Here is a 10,286-nt window from a genome sequence, read left to right as displayed (position 1 = left end):
TCTCTCTCTCTCTCTCTCTTTCTTTCTTTCTTTCTTTCTTTCTTTCCTTCTTTCCTTCTTTCTCTCTTCCTCCAGAAACACTGTCTCTACATGACAGGAGATAGGAAGAATACTCCCAAGGTCTCAGCATAATTTGGTTTTATTACATGGGTTTTCATTTTGATGGCAACATTATTCTTTTCACGGAAGAAATTATCTTCAAATTATTTAATCTTCCTCTTTTATCTCTGGGGATACTTGGGTATATGGCCGCAGTCTTTACAGATTGCTGGGAAGTAGCGGCCTATCATTTTATCATCACCACAGACCCACGTTTGGAGAGGGAGAAGGGAGCTCGTTACCACAGAGATGATTGTTCCCTGAAATCATCCTAGAATATCTGTGCTTTCCGGAGTAGAAGCACTCGGTTCCTTTCTCTCTCCAAAGGAAAATATCACCAGTCTCAAGGAGCTGCAGGTTCCTGTCGGGGAAGGTACTGAAGGAGACAGACTCAATTGTCTTCTTGGCATAGCACGCATTAGCACGAGCTGCAGGTCCTGGGCAGAGTATTCATTTTAATTAAAAAGAAAGTTTTCTCTTTTGTCCTGGAATGTAATAAGCACTAGAAATAGTAGTGGCTGTTGGTGCTCGGAACAAAGCTGAGTAAGCAGGCTCAGTGAAGCTGGGAGGCCCTGGGGCAGGAGAGGGCTCCTCAGGGGCAGGTGTTAGGACTCAGACTGACCTTGCTGCACAGGTGGCCCCAGGGCCCCAGATCCCCCTCAGGAGTAGCCCTGGAGGAAGATACAAGGGTTTCACATGGACCTGAGACCAAGGCTGCCTGAACTTCAATGGCTTCTCCAGCCAGAGCAGGCAAGGACCACTGTGGCTCCTGGAGGACAGCACCTTGTGGGATGCCATTCCTCCTGGTTGGAGAGTATTAATGGCCTGCGGAGAGAGCTGAGGCAGCTGCTGGGGAAGCGTAGGAGACTGTACCAGGGCACCGCCCAGACACAGGCCCTTGAAGTAGCTCTCCAATTCGGGGTCCGGATTGTCCTCCCCAACCCTACTTGTCTACCCGGCTGTGGCATCTCTCCTCCCAGCAGCCTGTGCTTTCTGTCCTCCCTCCAAGCAGGGTTGATTGCCACCTCCTGTGTGTCCCTAAGGGACTGTGTGCAGACGCCTGGCTGGACACCCTCACCTGGAGTTGCAATCATCTGTTTGCACTGCATGTTCATCTTTCGGGCAGAGCCTAGCACGGTGTCTGGCTCAGAATGTGGTCTCTGTAAGTGAACGTGAGATACTCATTGGCCCTCTGTATACAGAAAGATACAGAGGGGGTGTGAAACGAGGGAGCAGGCACTGGGCCGGGGTTCTGCTCTTCCCGGAGCAGCATTCACTGGCTGTGTAGCCTTGAGGAAGTCACGTTGCCTCTCTGAGTCTCCGTTCCCACAGGGGCTGCATAAAAAGGGTGATTGCAAACAGCTTGGTGAGCTGCAACGGGGTCTTAATTGTGCTGGTCAGCGGAGGGCTGGCGCTTAGACCTGTCCTACTCCAGGTGGATGTGGACACACCCACATCCAGAAAGGCTTCTTGGCAAGGCTGACACAGTCACGTCCTTCTCGCCAGATGGATGAGCCTTTCCCGGCATAGAAGGTGTGTGCCAGGTGTTACCGCGTTGTCTCATCCAGTTAGGGCAGCCACCCCATGCAGTGAGTACCACTAGTATTATTGTCGTTTCCATTGTGCAGATGGGGAAACTGGCTCAGAAGGTCAGTGATTTTCTCAAGGTTCCTAAGATTGGAATCCATACTCCACTGTCCCTCTATGCCTTGAAGGCAGTGGGAGGATGCCAGGTTAGACCTCCCTGCCAAAGACCCAATGGGGTCTGCTCAGGAGGCAGGTAGAGAGGGGGCAGGGAGCGCCATCAGCCTCAGCCCTGGGTTTGGGTTCCAGGGCTGTTCCTTCCTGAGATCTGAACTCCCGTGGCCTCTCACTGCCCACTGCCCAGGCCCTTGGCTTTCAGCTCGGAGGTTGCCTCCTTGTTTCAGCCCAGCAGGCAGCAGGGGGCTTGCTGTCTGGCAGATGACAGAGTAAGGACTCTCATGCTCATTCTCACTGCAGAAGAGGACACTGCCAGCCCTTCCTCCATTCCTCTGGCCCTGGCTGACTCAGGCAAGGGTTCCTCCAGTGGTGGGTGGGCAAGAGGGCCAGTGGAGGTTTAGCAAGGCAGTTAGGCTGGCTCAGAAGTCCAATAGACCTGGGGTTTGAGTTCTAGTTAAGTCACTTTGCGTTGTTAAACTTTCTGCATCTCACATCCAATGTGTATATGACTGGGGTACCACTACATACCCGGGTTCCCAATAGATGCTCCATAGATTATAGCTGTTGTCATCACTAGCAGGTTATGCCAGAACCAGCAGCCCTGGGGTGGGTGAGGAGGGAGAGAACAGGGAGCTACTCTGTGAGCTATCAGTGGGGGTGGGCTTGTGGGGTACTGGGGGCTGGTCCTAAAGTGGGAAGTGCCCGGGCCCCTGCTGTAGTCTCCACCAGGCATGGTGCCTCCCGGGACGCAGTCATCACCCTCTCTCCTCTTCCTGGATTCAAGCAAATATGTCTGCTGATCCTCCCTAGAAAAGTTGAGATGAGATAAAGGATGGCATTTTGAAATGACTGGGTATGTTTCTAGCAGTAGCAGGATTTTTCTTGAATTAGAAAGTATTTCTGTGGAGCTTGGGCTGGGTTTGGGTAGGGTTTCCTGCCTCTTGATAACTTAAGTTTCTCTCTTTGGTGAAGCATATTGGAAACAGGCTTCTCCTCCCTTCTGCAGAGGTGGGGGAGCTTGCTTTTCATCTCTTCTCCCTTCTCTTTCCCCTTCCTCAGGAGCCTTGATTAGGGATGGACACTTAGCTCTCGGTGGGGAGGGGTCCTACATAAGGGAGACAGCTGGGAGAGCAGGTACATAGAGCTTTCTCCAAATGTGGGGAAGTGGATTTTGGAGAGGCTGGGACCTCAGGTACCTCCATTCCAAGGACTCACTATTGGGCCACCGCCCTTGGAGCCGCTGCAAGATCTTGGTGGGAAGGTATTGGGTTCCAGCTCTTCCTAGTCTTATTTGTAACTCCATCATTCCAATCCCCGCCAAAATGTCACCTGACTCACTGCACATCTCAGCACCTCAGTGCCCTCTCTCTGAGCCACATTTCGCTCTTACCTGGATGGAAGCCTTAGTCTTATACATAACTAGTCTCCCTGCTTCCAGCTTCCCCAAGCCCTTATAATCGCTCCTGTCTCTTACCAGCTTAGTGACGTCCCACGGTTCTTGCAGTGTAACAACACTGTGCACACAGCCCCAGAGCTCTGTGTGAGGCCTGCTGGCCCTGCACCCCGCCCCGCGCCCCCTTCCCCACTCAGGTCCCTCTCTCCTTACTCACTTCCTCACAGTTTTCCACACTAGCTTTCCTTCAGCTCCTCAGACTCCAGGGTTTTGTATATGCTCTTCTTTCATCCTATAATGCTAGCCCCACTCCTACCCTTCCTTGGTTTGACAACTTTCTGTTTGTCTTTCATGCTTCTGCTTAAATGTCTTCAGTTAAGCATGCCACAACCCTGTCAAACCAAATCAAATTGCTCTATTAAATATTCTCAATTCATGTTTCCTTCATGGTACCTCATCGCAGCCATTAATCCTGTATCTTTTGAAGTTGCTCTATTCCAGGGGTCCTCAAACTTTTTAAACAGGGGGCCAGTTCACTGTCCCTCAGACCGTTGGAGGGCCGGACTATAGTTTTAAAAAAAACTATGAACAAATTCCTATGCACACTGCACATATCTTATTTTGAAGTAAAAAAACAAAACGGGAACAAATACAATATTTGTATTTGCATGTGGCCCGCGGGCCGTAGTTTGAGGACCCCTGCTCTATTCAGAGTCTCTCTCACTGTGGGCACTGCAAGGATAGACTTGGGTATAGTGTGGTGCACAGTAGGTACTCAAAAGTATTTGCTGAGCGAACTAATAGGAATTTCTCTACATTGGACTGATTCCATTCCTCCCCCCACCCCCACCCTGCCCCTGCAAGACTGTCTCTGGAGATGATCTCCTTGTATTTTGACTGTATGGTGAATGGACACTCAGGAAAAGAGGTAACATAAATGTAAACCAGGTACTGCTCACCTTACGTCTCTGTTCACTTCCAGCCTCTGTCTGGGCCACGCTGGTTCCCAGAGCTGCATGCGGTCCTCCTGCTGACTGAGCGCAGCTTCCTCTCAGAGCCCAGGCTCTCTTCCCTGAAGGGCTTCCTGTCCTTCCACCAGATGGACCTGCTCACTTTACAGCAGACACTTGGTGAGCACAGGCTCTAGGCCAGGCCCTGTGGGAAGCCACTGAGAGTGCAAGCTGTCAGGTCAGAGAGGCGAGACTTGACTCCACAGTCCCTCGCTTCCCAGCACTGCGACTTCAGGCCAGTTACCTCGCCTCTGAGCCTTGGGTTTCTCACCTGTAAAACAGGGGTCACGGCGAGGCCCGCAGCAGAGATGGGAAGGACTGGATGTGGAGGGCCATGAAAGCACTGGGGGCTGTGCGTGGCACGAGGTGAGGGTGTGCAGATGGCAGTGGCTGCTGCTGTCATTAATATCAGGAACAGGAGGTTAACCTTGGTTGGGCCGACATTTCCCTAAATCCCCTCCACAGAGTGGCTGGTCTCCAGTACACTGGGTTCCTGCTGGGAGGCGTGGAGAGCCGAGGCAGGTGGCCTGCAGAAAGCTGGTGCCTCCGGGGACTCTTAGGAAGTTTGTTCTGGTTGTGTGTATGGGGCCTCCCACTCAGCATATGGGGCTTCCTGGCCGGGTGCCACATTTCCATGGGAATCTGCAGGCTAGTGGGCCCGGGCTGTGCGGAGGACTGCAGGGATATTTCACCTGGGACAAAAGAAACTTCTGCTTGGTTTCTTGCTTCTCAGAGGACACTTTTCCCTTCTTGGCATGGGAGGGCTTCAGATGATGGGGTTGGACTTGCACCCCGAGGAGAGAGCTGGTGATAATGGTGGTGGAGGTGATTATGGAGGACAAGACTCGGTGTTCCTCCACTGCATGGTGGAGGCAGCTGCTTTGCTGATCTCGAAATCACAGGTTCTGAAGGTGGAAGAGACCTTAGAGATGGTCAGGTGCAATCCTACAACTTCACGGATGAGGAAACAGAAGCTTATGCAAGTCATTTTGCTTCTCTGTGACCGTTTCCTCATCTGTAAAATGGGGACGGTAACATCTCCTTTGCAGAGCTGGTGTGAGGACTTGCTGTATGCAGTGGGCCCAGCATAGGACTTGCTTACAAGCCAATCAGGTGCTCAGCAAATTTAATTCCCTTAACTCTGTGCACACCCCCCTGCTAGATTTCTCTTACTGAATTGAGGTGATAGGGAGTTTTCTGGGGGGATTTCTAATATAACTTGTGTGTGTGTGCCCGCACGTGTGTAAATGTGTAATAAAGAGCTTTAGTACTAGAAACAGAAAACCCAAATTTGAATCGTTGCCATTACTATTGGGAATAAAAACCCAAACTTAGGCAAGTCACAGAACTTCTTGGGAACTCAGCCTCCTCATCTGTAACCCGGGAATGTCTGTTCTCTGACTAGACATTCTGTTCTCCTAGGACTGGTACAAAGTTTAAGTAGAATCTTTACACTAAATGTGTACAAAATGCCCAACAAGTGGCAGGCACCATCCCTCCCTCTTCTCTGTGTTGTCTCCAGTATGCCCCACAGTGGATTTTCTGCAAGAGGAATGAGTTCCTAGGGAATGAGTGATGAGTGGGAGTCTGAATTGGAGTTCAATCTGGTCCTTTGAGTGAATCTCAATATGCAAAGGCCATGCATTGGCCTAATGGATTCCTAGCTGCAGGTTTTCTCACCCCTCCTCTTCCCTCTCCCTTGATTTGTGTGAAAGCTGGTCCTGCTCTCCTATTTTTTAGTTCTGGCAATGATCCATATAACTAAGAGTGAGAAGCTTCTGAATTGGCTGGAGATAATTTCAGACTTATTGTGTAAGAATCTGATCCTGGTTCATGAGAACCAAGGGTTGAATCCCCTCACACTGGAGATGAGCCTCTGGTTTATTTGCAGAAAAAAGAGGAATTTAATCTGATGCAGGTGAGGAGGTTCTTTTTAAACACAGCCATGGTAATTGCATCTTTCTCATGTACAGTTAATCACATCTTTTAATATTTTTTCCTGTAATTGATTTTGTTCTTATGCCTTCTAGACATCCTTGGTAAATCCATCTCTTCTTTCCTATTAACATGTTCATTAATCCTCAAACATTTATTGTGCTTTATTCATCAGGTTAGAGAATTAACAAAAGTTGGGATTTTGAGCAATTAGAGTTACAGGCAGGTCAGAATCATGAACTATAGAATTTCAGTCTGCTGATGGCTTCATTGCCCAGTCTGAGTTTTGAAAATGAGGAAGCTGGGAGTGAAGGGCAACTCGAGTTCCGTTTTCTTGCTGGCTATTGGAGCTCTCGGCCAGCCCCTGGGGCAACGGTGGTATTGGTGGTACATTTTTGCTGGCTTCAAACATGTTTGTCTTAGGATACATGTTCCTGAGAGTAATCATCTCAGGGTCCACGTTAGGGTCTAGAATTCAAAAGCAATTATGTATTTAAAAATCTGGTTATCTCATCAAGCCTTCTTGAGATTCTAATGCTTAGTTTCTTCACATGTAAAATGGAAATGTTAATAATAACATTAGTAATTATAATGAGAGTTCTCATTTATTAAATATTTACTGTGAGCTAGAGTCTGAGCTCAGCATTTCCCATGAATTATCTCATTTGATCCTCATATGAACTCAAAGAGAGAGGTGTGAATTCTGTCCCTGCTCCGCAGATGAGAACATTGGGGTGCAGAGAGGGTAACTAGCTTACCCATGGACACATGGATAGTGAGTGGTGAGCCAGAGTGGCCATAGCGTAATAGGACAGGCTCTGCATTGGCCTTGGAGCCATGGATGCCAGCCACGATTATGCACCAATTCTGTGACCTTGGAAGTCATCCAACCTCTCTGGGTTTCAGGGTTTTATTGTTGTTTGTTTGGAAAACACGGATTACTTAATTCCTCTCTATCTCTAACATTCTGGAATACTGAGAAATTATATTTAAAATAAAAAGGACTGAAAAGAAGGATCTCTCGTGCGGAATGCTCCCACTGGCCTTGATTTCTCTCCATGACTCCTCTGTGCAGGAAAGTCCTTACCAGGCTCTGAGCAGTTCTCAGCCATCTCACACCCCGAGCCCCTTAAACACTGCCCTCAATTTTTCAGTTTCTTCTCATGCATCCTGAAGCCCAGACGGCATGTAAAAACCAGACCCAGAACATTAATTCCGCTTCTTGATATTGAGGAGTGTATCAGTTTTCTGTAATTCCTTGTTGCAGAGTGAGCATACATTATAGAGTTCAAGTGTTTTGAAAATAAGCTATGAAGAATTATTATCTGTGGAAAGAGCTGGCAGTTTGTCAACTTTCAGTGGCTGAGTGGCTGAATGTACTCTGTGTGGTGTGGGCTGTCAGTGCTGGTCTCAGAGAGGAACGGGCAGGGGAGGAGGGGACCCAGCGGGGAGTGCCCCCCAGCCTCTCAGAGAGAAAAGTAATTTAGTTTTGGATTTGCAAAAGGATTTTCACAAGAACTTGAAGAAAGCTATGTAAATTGTGACACAGAGGTCTCAGTTTACATCAAGATGCAAAATAAAAACAAAGGAAACCATGAAAACTTTGGTACAACACAACTCAATCACACTGTCTCTATCTCGTCCAGCCCAAGATCTTATTTACTTGCATCTACACCAGCAAATCTCAGCATCACTTGGCACTTGATAAATTTACCACTTTGTTTCAATAATTTAGAAATTCATATTTCAGTTATGACTGTTCATGGCTTTTTGGTAGCTACAATTCTTTGTAAAACAAAACCTCCCTTTTTCTATTGGTTAATTAATCTTTCACAGTGGTCTCTGCTTTGACAATTGTCTTTGTTTCCCCCTCTCTTTTTCTTCCTCTCTTCCTGTCTCTCTCACCATTGCCTTTTACCTTCCCTTATATATAAAAGAAATTTTGGAAGAGATTGTTCAGTGACTACCACGGTCCCAGGTTAGGTGAAAACACTTTATCTTGGCAAGTGGGATCAGAACCATGGACAGCACCTGCCCAGCACAGGCTTCTCCAGGGTTCGTTCCTTCCTTCCTTCCTTCCTTCCTTCCTTCCTTCCTTCCTTCCTTCCTTCTTCCTTCCTTCCTTCCTTTCTTTCTTTTTTTTTTTTTTAAAAAAACAACAACAACTAACCAACCAACCAAACAAACAAGCAAAAACAAAACAAAACAGTATCATCTTAGGGTAGGATTGAAATATGTAGAAAAAAATATATATTCATTTAGAAACCACAGAGCTAAAAGTGGACTACTCTGTCTCCTGTTGTCCTGGGAAATATAACGTTTTTATTTTGGCCATAGCCAAAATTTATTGCTAGCTTTGAGCAAGGAGGGAGGATGTAATGCCTGGTGAGATTGAAAAAGAAGAAAAAGCCAGAGTTGACTTTGATCCGAGGTTATGAGACTGGAGTTGGGGCTGTGTATTCCTTAGTGGAGAGCAGCCAGTGGTTTTTCTGTGGGTCTTGGTCAGCCTGCCTAGGAGACAAGTGAGCATTTATAGTAGTAATGGGTAGGAAACTGGTATACATTTTGTTCTCATAGGAATTGAGCATCAAATGATATGCAAATGACATGTAAATTGGCTGCCATTCTATTGTTTCCATTAACCCATGTAGTTTACAGAGTGTCACGGAGCTAGGAGAGCAATAATCTAAGTATCAGGAGCCTCACCCAGAAGTAAGGCGGAATCCAGTTGGGTGGAGAACCTTTTTCCAAGTAGCCAAGACTAGGGGAGGTCCTCTGTTGAGGGGCAAAGGCTGAGATGCTTTGCTGCCCAGAGGAACTCGTCCTAGCATGGATGGTAAAGTAGTGAGAGACACAGGGGTATTATGAGGACCATGGGATAGCATAGATTAAAAAACAGTTATTAATTATTTTACTGATATTTTGAATAGGTGGTAAATGCAGAAGATGATGTGATGTTTTCATTGTCATGCAGGATCATTTAACTTTTGGATATTTGACTTTGTCAATCTGTTATTTAATGGTATCTGGGTTTTATGTCATAATTTTTGGCTTTAAGATTATAAAAATTTTAAAATTATAAAAATATGGCTGTATATTTTGTCAAGTGATTTTTAAAAAATACAAGTTCACTGATTTCAGAGAGGAAGGAAGTGGGAGAGAGAGATAGAAACATCAATGATGAGAGAGAATCATTGATCAGCTGCCTCCTGCACACCCTCCACTGGGGATTGAGCCTATAAACTGGGCATGTGCCCTGACCTGGAATTGAACAGTGACCTCCTGGTTCATAGGTGGATGCTCAACCACTGAGCCATGCTGGCTAGGTGTCAAGTGATTTTTTTATAGTTTTATCTTTTTAAATGTTATGAAAATGTCAAGTAAGTCTCTCTCTCTTTTTCCTGTCTCCAAGCCATCCAGTGTTCCTATCCAAAGTATGATGTTAACTGTGGATATTTTATAAATGTCCTTTATAATGTTGAGGAAATTACCTTCTATTCCTAGTTTGTTGAAGCTTTTACATGAAAGACTGTCTTTTATGATAAAAGTGCCTTTTTTGGTATATGTTGAGAGAATGTGTTTTTTTTTATTCTATTGATATGGTTTATTACATTCATTGATTTTCAGATGTTAAAATATCCTGTTTGTCTCTCTGCTATATTTTAACCTTATTATAACACATTTTGTTATACTCTGTGTTTCCCCACTGGACTATGAGCCTGAAGAAGGTAGAGACCGCATCTTACAATAGGTTATTGACTTTCAGGAGGAAGACCTTTGTGGACCCTGAAATATCTAATACCCCTATCCCACCCTTGCAAAATACCACTTGAAAGAAAAGGAGAGAAAAATGAAGTTGAATCAAGGTGTGTATTCTGAGTAGTCACTGGGGCCCAATCACCAGGGAAGTGCCTTTTTCTTATATACCAGGCTTCAAGCAAGTAATTCAAATTTGTGCCTCAGCAAAACAACAAACCACAGACCTTCAGGGTCACTCTTGAGTAGCATAAACATGAAATGCTACATTATCTAAAGCCGTAAACCACTGGTGTTCATCCCTGTGGTACCTGGCATGTAGTAGGAGGACAAAAGAAATGCTTATTCATTTTATTACTAGAGGCCCGGCGCACAAAAATTTGTGCACTCGG

At 46.2% G+C, this 10,286-nt stretch overlaps 1 long non-coding RNA gene across 1 annotated transcript in view; it reads left to right on the top strand.

Annotated features, from left to right (window-relative positions):
- Positions 1 to 10,286, top strand: part of LOC102252741 — a 27,298-nt gene that overhangs the window by 15,009 nt on the left and 2,003 nt on the right. Inside the window, exon 2 of the long non-coding RNA XR_314434.2 lies at positions 9,905 to 10,004. This is a non-coding gene — a long non-coding RNA (uncharacterized LOC102252741). The remainder of the gene's footprint in view (positions 1 to 9,904; positions 10,005 to 10,286) is intronic.

Source organism: Myotis brandtii, unplaced genomic scaffold, assembly GCF_000412655.1.
Source record: "Myotis brandtii unplaced genomic scaffold, ASM41265v1 scaffold668, whole genome shotgun sequence".
In the NCBI taxonomy this organism is placed as follows: Eukaryota; Metazoa; Chordata; class Mammalia; order Chiroptera; family Vespertilionidae; genus Myotis; species Myotis brandtii.
This window is presented reverse-complemented; position numbering and strand designations above follow the sequence as displayed.